This window comes from Schistocerca cancellata, chromosome 7 (assembly GCF_023864275.1).
Source record: "Schistocerca cancellata isolate TAMUIC-IGC-003103 chromosome 7, iqSchCanc2.1, whole genome shotgun sequence".
NCBI lineage: Eukaryota > Metazoa > Arthropoda > Insecta > Orthoptera > Acrididae > Schistocerca > Schistocerca cancellata.
Window position 1 is genome coordinate 103,864,818 of NC_064632.1, and position 20,938 is coordinate 103,885,755.

Below are 20,938 nucleotides of genomic sequence, written 5' to 3' on the forward strand. Positions count from 1 at the left end.
ACAAGGATTTAGCCTGCCTTGAACCTAGAGGAATCGTACAGTGTCCAGGTTGCCATTACAGGCTCTGAGGAACCAAGAATTAAGAAACAATTTGTATATAACAGTTCACACATCAGCAATTAAATGACTGGAGCAAACAGGATTTCCTCTGATGCCTGCTCCAGAAATATACGATTGCAGTAACAAGGAGGAGCAACATGGTACCTTGAAACTCAAATTAAGGCAGTAAAACAAAATGTGGGGTACATTATATTCGTGATGTCAGCTCAATGTTAGCAGAGAAATCAGAGCTATGTTTAAAGGACTATTCTCAGAAAGACATTACTGCATTGAAGTTCTTCTCTGTTGTATCATGTGAAATGGAGAGAACATTTTAAGTTAAAAAAATACTATTGCAAACAAAAGAGAGGCTTTTATTTTGGTTAATTTGAAAAATATGTACTTGCATATTGTAATGGACAGATAGCCATTAAAATTGCAATGTTACACACTGCCGGAAAAAAAGAAACACCTGAAAGGATTGTGCTCAGTGGCACCATGGTATATTATATGCACACTGAGGGTTTATAATGTTAGAGATTTGTTTTTCAGTCACTGGAGATCAGATGGCGCTAGAGGCCTGTCTGTGTGTCTTTTGTTTGGCTCAGCTGGCAGTAACTGTGCTGGGTTTAGAGGTGAGCAGTGTTTCCAACATTCATTATAGGTTACGACCATGCCCTCCAGATGAATATACATTCCAGCTGAATAACTTTAGCCACTTGAATGGGGATGCATTGTGGACCTGTGGTAAGCTAGATGGAGGTATCGACAGATTGCTGCACATGAAGGATATAATGGACTGGTGGTGCACTGCTGCTTTCAACAGTGGTCTATGGAAAATATTCACATCTGTAGACCACGTTCTGGATGTTTTATGTTGTATATACACACATCAAGAGCTACTCATCCTGCAAGCAGCAGTGGCCATCTGAACATCATTCAGGCATGAAATCCAGGCACACATTGTAGCTGCTGCATCATCAGGGACCATTGGGAGCTCTCTGCTTGCAGCAAGATTAAGATCATATGTGCATGGTACTGCTAAGCATGGCTACCCTATTGTGTGAAAGAATTGACTGAATAATGGAATGGCGCTCTGTTGTCTTCTGTGATAAGAGTAGTTTCTGTCTGTCTGTGAGTGATGGATGCACATGTGTAGAGCGTAGACCAGGTGAGCTGCATCTTCAAGAATACATTCACCCACAACAGTGACGATGCACAGTCCCACTCCAGGCTTCATGGTGTGTGGGGAGCAGTCATTTAGAACTCGTGGTCACATTTGGTGTTTCAGCAGAGTACAATAACCAGCGCCTGCTACATTGCACAGGTTGTTATCCTCATGTTACTGTCATTTCTTCGACTGGATGGTGATGTGCTCTTTCAGGACGACAACGCACTCCACATATGGAGTCATTTAGAACTCGTGGTCACATTTGGTGTTTCAGCAGAGTACAATAACCAGCGCCTGCTACATTGCACAGGTTGTTATCCTCATGTTACTGCCATTTCTTCGACTGGATGGTGATGTGCTCTTTCAGGACGACAACGAACTCCACATATGGCTGCTGCAACGCAATATGCTCTTTGCGCCATATGGCAAATGCCCTGGCTTACAAGATCACCAGATCTGCCAACAATTGAATATTTATGGGACAAGGTGAAGTAGGAATTTACTCGTTGTCCAGAGACTACAAGAACCATTGTCGAATTGCAACAAAAGATGCAAGACACTTGGAACAGTCTACCGCAGGATATAGTTCCACATCTTTATGATCTTTTTCATGTGAGAGTACAAGCCTGTGTTGTCGCCAGAGAGAGGTACAATGTGTACTCATGTGACTGGTTTGCCATCGTTAACTGTGGTATATTAGTTTCATTTGGTCTGAATTTTCAATTGTGATGTAGACAATGGCCTTGCTGCAGTGTTAACACTGGTTCTTGTCAGACCACCGAAGTTTAAGTGTTATGGGGCTTTGTTAGCACTTGGATGGGTAACCATCTATGTCTGCCAAGCCCTGTTGGAAAGCAGATTGCATTCACCCCTTTTGAGGCCAATTGAGAAGCTACTTGTATTTGAAGTAGCAGCTCCGTCATGAAAAGTGAAAAGTCATGAGAGCAATGTGCTGGCCACATGCTCTTTCATATCTACATCCAGTAACACCTATCGGCTGAGGACGACACAGAATTGGTCAGAACCTTTGGACATTCTGAGGTCTGCTTGGGCAGAGTACTATATTGAAGAACCTGCACCTCATTTGTCAGTAAAATGACCTCATCCTTGAGGGTGTTGCATTTTTTCAGCAGTATATAAGTGATATACAACAAATGTAAAAACTGGCATGAAGGCCATGTCAGTATATGCTTGGATATGCAAAGGCTTTTTGGAAAGTGAGGTCCAATCGAGTGTGAAATGGAAACCACAATGAGAACCTGATGAAACTTTGCACATATCTGTTGCACAATGTCTCTAGTATGCCCGTCGATCACGGCACATTGCTCTTTACATTTCTGAGCGCACAGCGAGCAGTTAAAGTTGACTAGAAAATAATGTATTCTGCTACATATGAGGGCATGGTGAGAAATTTCGCCTGATGTCATGGAGCCTACATAACATAACTGTCATGCATTTCTCTCTTCATGACAGCTCTCAGCTGGACTCTACAGAGGCAATGAAGATGTTCCTGAGTGTTCTCAATGGGAAGCGTTTCTTCACCCACAATACAGCCCATAATCGGGTAGCCCTTAGTTTCACCTGTGCTCACATGAACCGCTGGATATGAAGACAACAGTTGGCTGTAGACCAGAGTAGAGAATTGGTGGACAGCACAGGCAGCTGTCTTCTGTTACGAGGGGATTGGAAAGTTGGTACAACGCTATGACCAGTTGCTAAGTCGGAGTGGCGACTATGTAAAGAAGTAGCTGGAAGGTGTAGCCAACTGTTGCAAATAAAATATTTTTGATTTTCACAGTGGCTTCCATTTCGCGACCAATTGGACCCTACTTTCCGAATAACTATCGTACAAACGATTAGCATTTCACTGTAACCGCACAAAGGAAGTAGAACTAACGCATCTACACCCTTCACAAGGAAAGATTTCGTAGCAGTTTTCTCGTTTAGAAATCGTGTTTGAATGTTGTCCGCTTGTGAGAAGGTCGTGCTATACTTGATGTAAGAAGGAGCAATGTCCACGAACAGGGGCAGGGTCAGGATCACAGCCTATCGAGATGGCGTTTTCTTGCTCTAAAGTATTGCTGCTTGCATTTGTCGGGATCCCTCGACTGTCATGTGAATATAAATAATTCAGGAAGGCTATATTCAACGCCATGCTCGATCTCAACGTCCCCAAGCGACTAGTACCTTTAAGACAGACTGTTGACTTAACCGGGCGGGATTGTGTAGCCATGTCACGTATCTCGTGTGAGCAAATGGGTTTGTTTGCAAACAAGACAAGTATCCCACCAAAACTATGATGGCCTCTGAAGCATCACAGGCAGTCACTTGCTGCACTTCTCTTGAGACGGCATTAGAGAGGGCGTACCGACAGCGGTGCGACCAAGGCAATGCTGCTTACAGGAGTGGCACCACATCGTATTTTCATACAAGTCCCAGATCTGCATACAGTATCACTACGGATGTGTTCACAGAAGGCTCCGCTGTGAATGAACGTTATCAGAGCACTTTCATCATTGTCATTGGGTCCCGCACATGGAGTGATGGTATGGGGAGTCGTCACTGGGTACAAAACAATGCCTCCGGTTCGTACAGCCGATAATATGAACAGCAGGCATTATATGAATAGGGTTTAAGGCTAGCAGCTCTGCACTATTCGTTTTGTGCTGACCTACTTCGATACAGAGGGTGTTCAGCTGTTGCCCTGACCATCACTTTCAAAAAAATGGCACTATGGGACTCAACCTAGAACTTAGAACTAGTTAAACCTAACTAACCTAAGGACATCACAAACATCCATGCCCGAGGCAGGATTCGAACCTGCGACCGAAGCGGTCTTGCGGCTCCAGACTGCAGCGCCTTTAACCGCACGGCCACTTCGGCCGGCTCCATCACTTTCCTTAGAACTTTCACCCATCGAAAACTTCTGTTCATTGGTTGTTGTTGCATTGGATGGCCACTACTTCCAAAACATCTCGATTTATGAACTTTGAAATAGAGTTGAAATAGCATGTAATGATGTTCCCTTATCTGTCAACCAAACTCAGATCAATTCGATTTCCATTCAGGTTAGAGATAACTTTTTCGAAATGTGGCAGCTCTGTGCTTTAAATATCGCTCCCTATACACCCCCATCTCACCAACAAATTTAATTGTGCGTTCTTCCTATTGTACCATATACATTGTATTAATTTACGTTTTGATATTTGCTATACTTCTCTGGTGTTGTAATTTTAATAGTTAGTGGTGTAAATACAAGGAATGTCTTTTTAGTACTGGTTCAGTCCTTTTAAGATCATGGCTGACCTATTTCTAATACCTATTTTCTACATTGTAGTGCTCATTTCCGGAATTTGTCCATGTTCCCAGACTTTTTAATGCATACATACATGTAAAAATTTTGGTTATTTTTAATGAGTATTAAACCACCCTTTAGGCATGAAATACGTATATAGACTTCAAGTACAGGGTGTCTCTCCAAAGAGTCGCCAGGCGCATTTTCTCCTGTGTTTCCGCAGATATTTACAATTTCGTTCTTGCAAAGTGTATCTGAAGTCAGCCCAAAAACATACTCCTCATTACGTCTTCGACGTGCCGCCATGTGTCGACAGAAAGCATCCGTTTGTTGCCCATTACAAACAAAATGATTTTTAAAGCGGAATTTTCTATGTGGCTATTCGATATAGTGGCCCCAAATTAGTCCAGCGATATTTGTTTTACTGTTATGCACTAACAGGGACACTATTTTTTTTTTTAGTGAAACAAGGCGATGCTTTCTATGAAAACGGGCGTCGCGTGAAAGACGTGATGAACAGTATTTGTTCGGGCTGACTCTAGCTACACATTTCAAAAATGAAATTGCAAACACCTGCCAAAAGATAAGAGAAAATGCGATTGACGACTCTTAGGAAGGACACCCGGTATAAGAGGTTCAATTTAGAAATATCTACGTACCGTAAAGTGCACGTCACCCTCAAACCGGAGTTGTCATGTGGCTCCTGTTTAAACGCTGTTTGTTTAAATTTTAAGCTAAGACCAGAACTTTTAATATTACGCTTTTTTATCTGTCCTTGCACATTTCATGATTAGCAATAGCAGTAGTGGATAATAGTTGCTGCTCTGGATGTTACTCGAAATACGTCAAAGGAGGAAAAAATTGTTTCATGGGTAAGTATGTACCAAAAAGATCTAGCCGCGCGGGATTAGCCGAGCGGTCTAGAGGTGCTGCAGTCATGGACTGAGCGGCTGGTCCCGGCGGAGGTTCGACTCCTCCCTCGGGCATGGGTGTGTGTGTGTTTGTCCTTAGGATAATTTAGGTTAAGTAGTGTGTAAGCTTAGGGACTGATGACCTTAGCAGTTAAGTCCCGTAAGATTTCACACACATTTGAACACAAAGATCTAACCACAGTTATCATTCTAGCAACAGGCGCTTTATGTTTTGAAAAATATTTAGATGAAGCGAAATAGAGTTTGTAGGGCTATTTCATGTGTCTTTATTACCAATAAAAATGAGGCACGTGCAAGATAAATTCGTAGGGTGGGGCTACGCTGCCAGTCAATGTGACGAATGTATACACATCTTGGGCAATTCACATTTGCAGACAAGATTTATAAATGGCATTCTGAGCCATTACCTCCGGATGAGACAGATCTTCAAACCATTGGGCTTATTTTGAAGACATAATAATCGAAAACCGTAACATGGAGAACTGATGTGTGATTAATACTTTCGTTTTCTTAAGGATGCTCGAAGATTATACTGTACATATGCAACAGACATTAAAATCATAGTAATTTCCGAAAATTTTCTATAGAGTCCTCACTCGCTAATTTTCTGCATGTTGTAGCTCCAAATTTTGATGTCGGGGCCCTTTCATTTTGGCTTACTCGTAAGCCATTTCTTAACGTGTAATTTCTTAAAACAGATACTCTGAAATACAGTGAATTAGAGTACAAAACCAAAAAACTAGCAGTAACTATCTCTTCTTTTCCTGTACCAAATTAATAAGCTAGAAGTAAACTGTGACACATGTCTCAAACACGTGAAATGCCGTTGCATTTATCACTTCATAGTTTTAAGCCAAGTTCATTCTATATGTTGTTGTTGTGGTCTTCAGTCCTGAGACTGGTTTGATGCAGCTCTCCATGCTACTCTATCCTGAGCAAGCTTCTTCATCTCCCAGTACCTACTGCAACCTACATCCTTCTGAATCTGCTTAGTGTATTCATCTCTTGGTCTCCCCCTACGATTTTTACCCTCCACGCTGCCCTCCAATACTAAATTGGTGATCCCTTGATGCCTCAGAACATGTCCTACCAACCGATCCCTTCTTCTGGTCAAGTTGTGCCACAAACTTCTCTTTTCCCCAATCCTATTCAATACTTCCTCATTAGTTATGTGATCTACCCATCTAATCTTCAGCATTCTTCTGTAGCACCACATTTCGAAAGCTTCTATTTACCGTCCATGTTTCACTTCCATACATGGCTACACTCCATACAAATACTTTCAGAAATGACTTCCTGACACTTAAATCTATACTCGATGTTAACAAATTTTTCTTCTTCAGAAACGCTTTCCTTGCCATTGCCAGTCTACATTTTACATCCTCTCTACTTCGACCATCATCAGTTATTTTGCTCCCCCAATAGCAAAACGCCTTTACTACTTTAAGTGTCTCATTTCCTAATCTAATTCCCTCAGCATCACCCGACTTAATTCGACTACATTCCATTATCCTCGTTTTGCTTTTGTTGATGTTCATCTTATATCCTCCTTTCAAAACACTGTCCATTCCGTCCAACTGCTCTTCCAGGTTCTTTGCTGTCTCTGACAGAATTACAATGTCATCGGCAAACCTCAAGGTTTTTATTTCTTCTCCATGGATTTTAATACCTACTCCGAATTTTTCTTTTGTTTCTTTTACTGCTTGCTCAATATACAGATTGAATAACATCGGGGAGAGGCTACAACCCTGTCTTACTCCCTTCCCAACCACTGCTTCCCTTTCATGTCCCTCGACTCTTATAACTGCCATCTGGTTTCTGTACAAATTGTAAATAGCCTTTCGCTCCCTGTATTTTACCCCTGCCACCTTTAGAATTTGAAAGAGAGTATTCCAGTCAACATTGTCAAAAGCTTTCTCTAAGTCTACAAATGCTAGAAACGTAGGTTTGCCTTTCCTTAATCTTTCTTCTAAGATAAGTCGTAAGGTCAGTATTGCCTCACGTGTTCCAGTATTTCTACGGAATCCAAACTGATCTTCCCCGAGGTCGGCTTCTACTAGTTTTTCCATTCGTCTGTAAAGAATTCGTGTTAGTATTTTGCAGCTGTTGCTTATTAAACTGATTGTTCGGTAATTTTCACATCTGTCAACACCTGCTTTTTTTGGGATTGGAATTATTATATTCTTCTTGAAGTGTGAGGGTATTTCGCCTGTTTCATACATCTTGCTCACTAGATGGTAGAGTTTTGTCGGGACTGGCTCTCCCAAGGCCGTCAGTAGTTCCAATGGAATGTTGTCTACTCCGGGGGCCTTGTTTCGAATCAGGTCTTTCAGTGCTCTGTCAAACTCTTCACGCAGTAACGTATCTCCCATTTCATCTTCATCTACATCCTCTTCCACTTCCATAATATTTTCCTCAAGTACATCGCCCTTGTGTAGACCCTCTATATACTCCTTCCACCTTTCTGCTTTCCCTTCCTTGCTTAGAACTGGGTTTCCATCTGAGCTCTTGATGTTCATACAAGTGGTTCTCTTGTCTCCAAAGGTCTCTTTAATTTTCCTGTAGGCAGTATCTATCTTACCCCTAGTGAGATAAGCCTCTACACCCTTACATTTGTCCTCTAACCATCCCTGCTTAGCCATTTTGCACTTCCTGTCGATCTCATTTTTGAGACGTTTGTATTCCTTTTTGCCTGCTTCATTAACTACATTTTTATATTTTCTCCTTTCATCAATTAAATTCAATATTTCTTCTGTTACCCAAGGATTTCTAAGAGCCCTGGTCTTTTTACCTACTTGTTCCTCTGCTGCCTTCACTACTTCATCCCTCAAAGCTACCCATTCTTCTTCTACTGTATTTCTTTCCCCCATTCCTGTCAATTGTTCCCTTATGCTCTCCCTAAAACTCTGTACAACCTCTGGTTCTTTCAGTTTATCCAGGTCCCATCTCCTTAAATTCCCACCTTTTTGCAGTTTCTTCAGTTTTAATCTACAGGTCATAATCAATAGATTGTGGTCAGAGTCCACATCTGCCCCTGGAAATGTCTTACAATTTAAAACCTGGTTCCTAAATCTCTGTCTTACCATTATATAATCTATCTGATACCTTTTAGTATCTCCAGGGTTCTTCCATGTATGCAACCTTCTATCATGATTCTCAAACCAAGTGTTAGCTATAATTAAGTTGTGCTCTGTGCAAAATTCCACCAGGCGGCTTTCTCTTTCATTTCTTAGCCCCAATCCATATTCACCTACTACGTCTCCTTCTCTCCCTTTTCCTACACTCGAATTCCAGTCACCCATGACTATTAAATTCTCGTCTCCCTTCACTATCTGAATAATTTCTTTTATATCATCATACATTTCTTCAATTTCTTCGTCATCTGCAGAGCTAGTTGGCATATAAACTTGTACTACTGCAGTAGGCGTGGGCTTCGTGTCTATCTTGGGCACAATAATGCGTTCACTATGCTGTTTGTAGTAGCTTACCCGCATTCCTATTTTCCTATTCATTATTAAACCTACTCCTGCATTACCCCTATTTGACTTTGTGTTTATAACCCTGTAGTCACCTGACCAGAAGTCTTGTTCCTCCTGCCACCGAACTTCACTAATTCCCACTATATCTAACTTTAACCTATCCATTTCCCTTTTTAAATTTTCTAACCTACCTGCCCGATTAAGGGATCTGACATTCCACGCTCCGATCCGTAGGACGCCAGTTTTCTTTCTCCTGATAATGACATCCTCTTGAGTAGTCCCCGCCCGGAGATTCGAATGGGGGACTATTTTACCTCCGGAATATTTTGCCCAAGAGGACACCATCATCATTTAATCATACAGTAAAGCTGCGTGCCCTCGGGAAAAATTACGGCCGTAGTTTCCCCTTGCTTTCAGCCGTTCGCAGTACCAGCACAGCAATGCCGTTTTGGTTATTGTTACAAGGCCAGATCAGTCAATCATCCAGACTGTTGCCCTTGCAACTACTGAAAAGGCTGCTGCCCCTCTTCAGGAACCACACGTTTGTCTGGCCTCTCAACAGATACCCCTCCGTTGTGGTTGTACCTACGGTACGGCCATCTGTATCGCTGAGGCACGCAAGCCTCCCCACCAACGGCAAGATCCATGGTTCATGGGGGGGGGGGGGCATTCTATATATCAAATACAAATACAAAATCCACTGAACTTGTGAGTGGGATCTGTTTCTACGATTCGTATTCTGCAGTGCACTTACAGGCAAACCTTACGCCGTAACTAGTCATATGACGATGGAACCAATGAACACAGCCGACAAAAATTTTGTTTTGCGCGTATGAATGATCACGCCAAAGATATTCGTACTCTATGCTGACATGAGGTGATGTGGTTTTGCACTGTAAGCAATTACAATATAAGATAAGGTAATAATACACTGATGGAAACTGAAAGTGTTGCGGCGTGAACACACTAATTGCTACCAAATTAATACTCTAGTATTTTGATATCAGTAGGGTACGTTGATTAAAATTTCATCATTATTGGAGATATTCCTACAGCAGAAGAATGATGTGAGTACATGATTGCTGATTGGTCTGTCTAATGTTTTCATGTTCGTGGACTTATCGCCATCTTTCGGCCTTTGAGAGAGGTCGAATAATTGGCGTGAGTGCCACGGGAGCATCATAACGACAGATCGCACATTTTTCTTATGTATTGCAAAGACAACAGAACAAGTGGTGACGAGGTGGACTCAGCACAACAGTGTGGCACGAGCGTTAGGCACGGGACTTTTCAACAGGACCACATCATGTGAAGACCGTAAGATTGTTCGACTTATGTTGTGCGACCGTTTCTGTCGAAACTGTCACGGGCCATAATTAGATTCCAATAAATTAGTAAGCCCATCAGATATGGATTAAACCGAAGTTAGAATGGAGAATACTATATGATTAAAGTTCATGTCAGTGATTGCCACATCCAGTTGCTATAATTCCATATTAAATTCCTTTGGAGATCTGTCTAAATGTAATTGGGAATCTTACTGAGTACAAGTTTAGCAGAAGCCGACCGAGCAGGGGAGACATCCTGCGTCCAGTCTGTAAGAGTCTTTTCCAAAGCAGGAATGGCGACAAGAGAATGAGGGGCGCAGGTAGAAAATTCAGAGCAAGCAAAGAAGCACCATCTTTGTTGTGTCCTAAACGACGGAAGTCCATTGTATTGTGCTTTAGCGTGGGTAGTCCGATGGCGCCAAAGAGATGCGCCGCGAATAGACAAGGGATTGCAGCATCGCGGCGTTCTGTCCTTTGCAGGAAACCAGTATCCTGGGAAACTATAGAACCAAAGCAATAAGAAGGTAAAAATCTCTGAAGCAGTGTGAGACAGTAGGCCATCCGGGGCCTCATTGCCTTGTTGTTGATTCTTTTAAGAAATAGTAAGAATGGCTGCAGTTAGACAATACCAATAAAACCTAGAGTGGGAGAAGAGAGTTCGCTGTGTAGGTCGTGCAAGGTACGGTGGTCGATGCACAGTGACCAGTTTTCGTCCTAAGGTCGGGCGAATTCATTCGTTTGTTCATAAGGGGAGGCTGACAAGTGTTTGCCACCTTTCGGCCAGTCGGCGATTATAGAATCGACGCACAAGCCTTACAATGTTTCTCAAACGATTTTACAAGAACTATTCGGTAAGAAATTTCATTTTTGCTTTACTTGTAGCTTTGTATGTCAGGTTCATTATGATGTGCCCATTATTTCGTTAATGGTCTTAGTTACTGTGGTATTTACGTGGAAGTTTGACACTGAGCGGAATTGGAAAAAGTTTGCAATGAAAAATAGCGGTCGCTATGATTTTGCTTTTGAGGCATATTACATAATATTAATTTAGCTAACGTACTGAATTTTGCTTTATACTTGGTTGGACGTCTCTATCTGTCACCAACCTCGAGAAAACTGATCTGACGTAGCGCGGTCATTTGCGATCGCATTGCGCAAGCGACAGAGCCAGAGTGAAACATCCACAACATTCTTCATATTTCGTAAACGGTTTGAGATATCGAAATGAGATTTTGGAAAATGATAGCCCACAAAGAGGAGAGTATTTTACCGTATGGTTATTATGCAAAACTTCATTAGCTTCCGTGTTATGCCACTAACTACAGACTTTTCCAGTGAAAGAATATAATTTTTAAGGATCATTGATAGCCAGTGAAACGAGAAACACCATACGTGTAGTCATTACACGTCTATTCATTACCGAGGATGTGCTTCTTCATAAGGTGCTGAACTTACGTTTCGTCAATTCCTCACTTAATAAACCATTGATTCAGAATTCTCTCGCAATTGTGTCGGCAAAGCATCTTAGTGAGATGAGACTGTGTGAACTCCATTGAGTTGTGACAAGAGAAGCAAATTTCAACATGGCAACAAGAGAAATATGTAGGGTTTACTCAAAATCCCCCACTCGTGACTCTTCGCTGAAAGTTACAAATGGTTTAAAAAAAAAAAGCAGAACGAAATAAATCGCTGCATTCTCGGCGGAACTCTATTTAGATATTAACCAAAGAAGAGGTAACAGATCTTTTTGAATGGTCACCACGCAAGTGCGGCCGTGAAGGGCCCTGCTTAATATTTACCAAAAATATGAATGTTAGCTTCAGTTTAGAACAGCATTTCCCTCCCAGCGGGCTTGGTATTTCGCCTACAGCGCTCTGCGCGACTCCCCACCACTGTCGTTCTCCCCACGCTTCCCCAGACGACAGTGCATCTAGCGGTCACGGGATTTTGCGCGCACTGCACCTACGTGGAGAAGGCCTGGTTGACTAAAACACAGAATAGGACGGCTAGTGCGAGTCAGGAGCTTCTGGTTCCTTAAGTTTAGCACTAAAAATTCTTATGACAGGTTAATCACGTTTGACTGGAGTATGGAAGGACGATTAGTCGGCACTTGGAAACAATCACTGTCATTGGTGCACAAAATCATGTACAAGTAAACACTGTGACGGTCCACGCGGCTCCCCCCGTTGGAGGTTCGAGTCCTCCCTCAGGCATGGGTATGTGTGTCGGCCTTAGCGTAAGTTACTTTAAGTTAGATTAAGTAGTGTGTAAGCTTAGGGACCGATGACCTCAGCAGTTTCGTCCCATAAGACCTTACCACAAATTTCCAAATTTAACCATCATTGTGCGATTTCCGCGAAATTAATCGGTCTCCCAGATGTTTTGTGACTTTTAATGCACTCACCTCAATCTCATTACCCAGCCTCCATGACGAGATGCTGTTATTTTAATTTCGTTCTAACTTGCATCCATACTGAGTGAATTTGATGATATCACGTCCTTATGTACTCGTGTTTAACTTAAAGTCCACAGCAAATTGTAATAAACAGGGTTTTATAGTGAACATTGTTTCATTCAGTAGTTTGATGAAATCCCTATTTTATCATCTTGTGAGTTACAGACTCATGTTCAACTTATCTCTGGGCCTCTCCTGTTTAACAAAGTAAATTCATTAAGTTCTCGATTGCGCTACAGCTGTAGTCAAATTCACGAGATTCTATGGGGAGCGAGTTGATTATCGGTAAGGTAGCTGGTACAACTCTTTCGAACGTCCAAGGAGTATGTTAGTGCCTCACACTGGCTTTGACAAATAGACAACAGCTGAAATCCGGACAGAGGTTATAGACAGAGTTTCACTACAGACCCTAAGGAACAGATCACTGCAAGCCGTGCTGTCATCTCGAGTTGCCACGCGTCGTTTACTGCTACACCACACAGCAGAGAACAGAGGCGTGCATGCTGTAGTCAAAGTCAACTCAGTGGAGTTGAGCAATAAGTCTCACTCCTGTTTGTGGTGGTCAAATGGTTCAAATGGCTCTGAGTACTATGGGACTTAACTTCTGAGGTCATCAGTCCCCTACATCTTAGAACTATTTAAACCTAACTAAACTAAAGACATCACACACATCCATGCCCGAGGCAGGATTCCAACCTGCGGCCGTAGCGGTCACTCGGCTCCAGACTGTAGCGCCTAGAACCGCTCGGCCACTCCAGCCGGCTGTGGTGGTCAGACTGACGCTAAAGCGTCCGTAGAAGAACTGGAGAGACATCACAGGAAGCAGGTATTCTCGAGATCGAGTCTTTTCCAACTATTGGTCCATAGTACGGGGAGCTACTGGAAATGACAAGAGAACTGATTTGATCCTTGTTTAAAGGAGGTCAATGTTAGCCTTTGTGTGGCACGAAGGGAAAACCCAGTTATGCTCTTCAAGACCAAATGTATGGGTACCATTATCAATGTCTTTTCTAATAATTGATTACATGCACCTACCTCCTGTGACTGCTATATCGCTGGCTTCCTAGAAAGTTCCAGACAGAGCAGTTTCGCGCCAACATTAGCGATTTCCCTTATTAAACTGTAGGCGCTTGGGACACGCTACATTCCGATCATCATAAGAATAAACCTGATGCAAACACAAACGCGATAATTGGTCAGAAGCCGTAACACACGTACACTAGCGTTGTAACGCTCTCGGAAGTAGGTCCTACTTAGGTGTTAGATATATTATTACTAAGTTATGTTAAATACAACTTTAAGATATTCAAATGTATTAACAGCCATCAATCTTTTACTTAAATACGCTTTGTTTATGTAGTTTTTATTTAAAAAATCGCGTGTAATCACAGTCTCTGCACTGTTTTGCTCTGATTGTCGCGCGGTTAATACGCAGTATGAAAATGGTGAGGCTGCTTCCTGTTTCGTAGTGAACATGCGTGTGGAACACGGTTACAAAGTGCTGAGAAATAGGTCGTTCTTAATGTTTGTCATACGTTTACAGAGATAATCAGTTTCGAAGTTTAGCCGGCCGAAGTGGCCGTGCGGTTAAAGGCGCTGCAGTCTGGAACCGCAAGACCGCTACGGTCGCAGGTTCGAATCCTGCCTCGGGCATGGATGTTTGTGATGTCCTTAGGTTAGTTAGGTTTAACTATTTCTAAGTTCTAGGGGACTAATGACCTCAGCAGTTGAGTCCCATAGTGCTCAGAGCCATTTGAACCAGTTTCGAAGTTTCCCGAGGGACTACACTTCATACAGTTGTAGCAAACCTGCAAGTGCAGCGGAATCGGTACTGTAATAGTTCGATTACTCACTGCAGCTCATGGTTTACTGGTTCAAATATCGCCTCAATCCATTTTTTTTCCTCGTTCAGTTTGAATTACCTACATCTCGTAATTGTAAAATTCATCATCATTTTTTTATGAATAATGTACAGCTTCTTGTTTTTAATTACATATTGCAAACGAAATTCCTGTTTTCATTTCAAATATAAATTCTCAATTATCGATATTTTACGAAAGACTGTCAACAAAGGTTGCTTAAATTAAGAAAACATACCAATTTAATTTTTTAAGGCAAAAATGAAAACTAAATAAGCTTCATTTGGTCTATGTCCATTGTTTTATACCACAGATGTGTCGTAGAAACGTGGAAAAACAATCATTTTCTCAGCATACCATTGCAATGAGAACCCAACAGAACTGATCTGGAGCCAAGTTAAGGGATTTGACCTGAGAAGTGACAACTGGATCTAACGCACGGAGCTTTTTTGTGTCACTGCCGAAAGTTGGCGGGATATAGAATGACACGTCATAAAACAAGAGGAGAAAATGCGGCGCCTGGGTGGCTTTGTGGATTCTGTTGTTTATCGACTCGTTATCAATGTAGCAGATGAAAGTTCCAGATCTGAAATGTATTTCTCGGACTCGGATAAGGAAGGAGGTAAGAGATTACCAGATAACTAACTGTAATTAATACCTTCAGTGGCTTCAGTATTCAACAATACGGTGAAATTCCTGCAGTATGCTTTTGCATCACACATAGCTCACTCAGAAAAATTGCCCTGTGTGCAATTTAAGAATTTTCATCATTCTTGTTTGTAATTAGAATACTATGTTAGGTGGGAACGAGAGCATTTTATGCTTCCCGTCTGGTCACCTAAGAACCATGTGGTAGTGGTGGAGTTGTGACGTCTCTGGCACATAGTGCCCTATCTTTGGCACCTTCCTTCTTTGGACTAGTTCCTCTTGTGTGAACTTTCGGTGCGCAGATGTGTAACAGCCATTCTTTGTTATATGTATGAGTGACCAATTTGTTTTCAATATTATCTCTTATCTAATCTTCCGTGATAACCACAGTGATGGCCCCGATACTGTTGTCGCCTCATCCAGCGTTATTTGTGCTTTTTTTTCGTCATTCACCCACATCATCTGCCAGACAGCATTGTTTCCGCCAAAATGGATCTACTAGCGTCTTTTGGTGCAAGTGTAACGAGTCCCATCAACTCGGCCGCTTGCGATCATGAGTGGACAAGTGTACCTGCTTCGAACTTGGATAAAAGTGAACATTTATTTACGCCCATCCGCGCCAGCAGCCATCTAACCTTACCTGGTTCAACATGACCGCCACCTAGCATGGCAGCACAACAGCCGGTACATGGACAGTGAACATCACCTAACCACAACATAGAGGTCCTTCCAGTTAAAGACATTGTGGTTTATCCTTTATGTACATCGTTACCTTTGGGATGGCTTGACGGGCTAGCAAAGTACCATGACTGTGAACCGAACATTTCTATGCACAGGGTAGCACATTCTCATTTTCATAGTGTTACAGAAACACCGCCCACGGACGCCTTTTCAGCGATGCTGGTCGCCTCGACCACGTCGGTTTTAATGTCACACCATGGTTGCACCACGACTACCTTATGCTCGCTTTCGTAATGATGTTGGCCGTTCCTCTCCTGCCGGTTACCAGGTCTGCCACCCCATGGCTCCACCTGACCGCCCCTCTGCCCGCTGTTGCAATGGCACTGGCCGTTACACCCGTGCTACGTTCCTCATCAGACTTGCCGATTGGACGCACCTTGCCACCTTATACCCCTGCCCAATCCGTATTCTGTGCTGCATGTGGCCACCACCCCACCCACACCTCGGGCAATGCACCATTCACTGCTACTGCACTTCTGGTGTCGGAGGCCTCGTGCTCTGCCCACACCGATCTCCATCTGCCAGTGCTGCCTCAACATGTGTTACCAGGCAGGCTTCCTAAGCTATCTGCACTGCAAAAACACAACTCACAAACTTGGTTCGCCATAGTGGACCACCTCACGAACATCCACGGCATTTCTGGTGATGGCGCTCATTTTGTCTGTCTGGTGAGTCATCTCCACACATATACACACCTCATCAGCAACTTGCTCCTCTCGCCACCCACCTTGCACAAATATTCGACGGCCAAATCATTGCTTATCAAGCACCTTTCCTGCTCTTCGGCAGAGGCTATGCAACACATTATTCACGAGGAGCATCTTGATGACCACACCCATTCGCAACTTTGGTGGAACCTACGAGCATTAATCGATGACCAAGGATTGCCTGACGCCGCCCTTTGGACATTGTGGATGGTCAAAACACCTTCAGATCTGCAGCTTCATCTACTGTCTCATGTCGCTGACCCACTCAAGGTTTGGTTACACATGGTGGATCAGGCTTATGCCATCATTCATCACCGACACTGCCTGTCACAAACGACATCTCCACCATCTTCAGTTGGCACACCTGCGCCTCTGGTTCTGCTCCCTGTCAGCAGAGGCTGGTCCCGACAGCTGCCGACTTCGCCTGAGCAGTGGCCTGATCGACTACCAGCCCTGCCGCAGTCAGCCGCAACCCCCGCCCGCACCGCACCAGCCTGCGAAAAGGCCTGCCCACTGTGCTGGTTCCACTCTACTTACGAGGTGCTGCCCACAACTGCCGCACTCCCTGCGCCTACCCAAATGAGACTCATGGGCACATTTAGGCACCACGTCCCAGCACGTAGCTTCAAGGCTCCTATCTTCTGACGCTGCACCACCCGCTTCAGTGATGAGACACCTCTGTGCCACAGATATTTCGATTGGCATCCTCTTTCTAGTCGACACTGGGGTGACATTAGCATCATCCCGGCCTAGCACACCGTCGACATGCTATCCCCCTGTACCCTCATCTTGATCGACGCCAACCATTCTCCCAGTGTGGTCCATGGCTCCATCAAGATGTTGCTTCAGCTCTCACCAGTTCACACCTTTCCTTGGGCCTTCCACACTACCGATGTGGATGAACCTGTGATCAGGTTGGGTTTTCTGCACCATTACATACTTTCACCAGACATGCAGGCCACCGCACTCCGCCACGTGTCTGGCTCTACACTTGCATGCACAACCGAGTTCAGCACCACTTTGATATCCACCTCCTTGGCTACCCTTTCCATGTGTACTTCCCTGGTCGAGCGCGCAACCACACAGCCCTTTGACCTGTCATACATGTGCTCCCAGGTCGACGAACTCTGCACCCAGAATGATGACTTATGCGCCGGCATCGCCTCTGTCTCCACTGAATTGTCACATGCACGGTGTACCATACGTTGCCTACGGTGTAGCATACATCACCTATCTGCAGCTCTGCAGTGACGCAGCCTACCACACACCTCTACAGCGTCTTCTCGCCACCTGCTCCAGTGTCGAGCTGGTTTTTTCACATTGTTGTGGTCGAATCTCCATGACACATCTGCATGCACCTCTCCAGATTCTTCGCACCACTTCACTCCTGCATCGTGCCTTCTGTCACCGACTACAGCCAACACCCTGCCTACATTGCCTGAGTTCATCAAGATCAGTGAACCGAAGTTGCTTGTGGATACCTCTTGGCCCCTCATACTGACTTCCCTAAGCAATTATCAGCCATCAGTAATGACACTTGCCATAAGATTCACACCACCATCAACCCACCTGTTCGTTATAAGGCCAGGCATATTAACACTTCCAAACGTCTGCACGCTAAGGAGATCATTCAGGATCTGTTGGCTTTGGGCATCCTCTGCCCCTCCGATAGCAACTGGTTTTACCCTATTCACCTTGTTCCCAAAAAAGGATGGCTCCTTCTGTATGTGCGGGGACTACAAGTACCTTAATGCGGGCACCATTATCGCTAAATACCCCATACCACACATCAAAGATTCCATGCACCTGCTTCATGGTTCTATCTTTTTCTCCATATTTGGTTGTTCCAAAGTGTATCACCAGATTCCTATGCATCCACCGGATATTCCAAAGACGGCCATCTTCACTCCTTTTGGCCTCTATGTTCCACATCCGTTACCTTCCTCAGCCATTCCGTCTCAGCCAACGGCCTCCGACTGACGAATTCTCGTGTCGAAATCATATTTAAACTTCCTCTCCCCAAGGATTATGCTCAGCTCCATCGTTTTCTGGGTATGACAAACTTTTACCACCGCCATATTCCCCAAGCTGCCTCCATCCAAATGGCCCTCACTGACACTCTCTCTGGCAAGAACACCACTGGAAAACAGAAGTTGGACAGGACCCAACCTATGCTCGACACTCTTAGTGACCTTAAAACTGCCCTAGTCAAAGCCGTCACACTCGCCCACCCTGACCCTGTGTCTCGATCATGACTGATGTCAGTGACTCAGCTGTGGGCGCTGTTTTACAGCAACACACCACTGGCTCCACCCAGCCCCTACACTTCTTTTCCAAGAAAATGACTAAGAGCCAGTGCAAGTGGTCGGCATTTGACCGTGAGTTACTCGCAGTGTATGAGGTGATTAAACATTTTCATAGTGACCTCGACGGGCGACCCTTCACCATCTATACTGATCACAAGACACTCATGGACGCTATCCGTAATCCTGCTAAAGACCTTCAGCCCAGGCGTTTCCACCATATGGACTACATCTGTCAGCACTCTTCCAACACATGCTATATCCACGGCATGGAGAACGTTGTGGCAGACTACCTTTCCCACAGCTGTGTGCTAATTGCACTGCTGGACCTGGAAGAGTTTGCCCAACTACAAGCCGACGACGATGATACACGAAAACTAAGATCAGACAATGGTTCACTGCTCTCTGTCCAGCCCCATACACTATGTGGTTTGGCAATCACTGTCCTTTGTGACATCTCGATGGGCACACTTCGCCCACTGCTCCCTGCCGCCCTTCATCATAAGGTCTTTACCGCCTTGCATGGCTTAACTCACCTGGGACATGGGCCACAATGCGGCTGGTTACAGAGCGCTTTGTCTGTCCTGGTGTGAATCATGACTGTCGCACTTGGAGATGGGTGTGTGTTCTGTGCCAGCACAGCCAGGTCGGCAGTCATGCCCAACCTCCTCTGGGCAAGTTTGACATCCCAAAGGGGAGTTTCCAGCACGTCCATGCCTTGCTCGCCAAGGTTCTGTATGGCAAGCCTCTCCTTCTCCCCGCCGAGTTCGTCAAGGATTCACATTCTGCTGCATCCGACAATCTCTCCACCCTGATCGAGCATGTCCTCATGCATGTCGCACACCTCTGCACCGCCCTGCCCCACCTCCACACCCGCCCCCTCCCCCCCATGTTCGTCCACAAGCACATAGCTATGTGCGACTTTGTTATGCTGCAGGACGATGCTGTGCGGGCAGCCTTTCAACCGCCCTATTTGGGCCCTCACCATGTTCTACTTGCGGTACCAACACATTCGTCATCCACCTCCATGGACGGCCACAGACAGTCTCAGTTAATAGACTTAAACTGGTATGGTTCCTCAACGACGACCTTCCTCCAGATGCAGTGGTCTTGCCTTCGACAGATTTGTCTCCACATGCCGCCAACTCTCATGTGCAGCCGTTGGAACCACCACACTGCAGCACCACGCACACTGCTGACCCCACTTCCCGCCACATTGGCACCAAGATTACGACTTCATCTCTTGAGCCTTCTCTCTGCCGTGCTCTGCAATATCGGAGGGGGGGGGGGGGGGCGGTCTCTGTGGCGTCTCTGGCGCAGAGTGCGCAATCTTTGGCACCTTCCTTCTTTGGACTAGTTGTTCTTGTGTGAACTTTCGGTACGCAGTTGTGTAACAGCCATTCTTTGTTATATGTACGAGTGACCAATAAATGTGTATTGAATATTAAGTGTGATATCTCTCAACTAATCTTCCGTGATAGCCACAGAGTTTTGCCGAATACTATTTCATTCTCATTAAAAATTCAAAGATTCAAGCAAATGCAGAATACCTGCCGTAATGTTTACATCAGGTTTATTCTTATGATGAACAGAGTATAGATATGCAGTTTAATGGGTTGGGAGTGGCCAAAGGCGACGGTCAGGACGCGGTCTAGACGTGAAAGGAATTAATATATTTGAGGAAATATTAGTTCACTTGAAATTACGAGGATAGAGAATATGCATATTTTTGTGAATTTATAAATGAAGCGTCGAAAGTTATAAGCAGTAAAATATGATCGTGAAGTAATACACTAGCGGTAGCCGTTGATGCCTCATAGGAATTTAAATAGAATAAGGATGACCGCCGGCATAAGTGGGTAACGGAAAAAGTCATGAAACTCGTCGAGGATGAAGAGAAATAATTAAATCTTTCAGCTGTGGCTAGACAGAATGAGTGATGTGGGACCGTGTAAGAATGACTAGGGACCACCTACTTGTT

At 44.3% G+C, this 20,938-nt stretch overlaps 1 protein-coding gene across 1 annotated transcript in view; it reads right to left on the reverse strand.

The window, feature by feature from the left end:
• Positions 1–20,938, reverse strand: part of LOC126092655 (phospholipase A1) — a 358,751-nt gene that overhangs the window by 3,082 nt on the left and 334,731 nt on the right. The gene's annotated exons all lie outside the window — the stretch shown is intronic.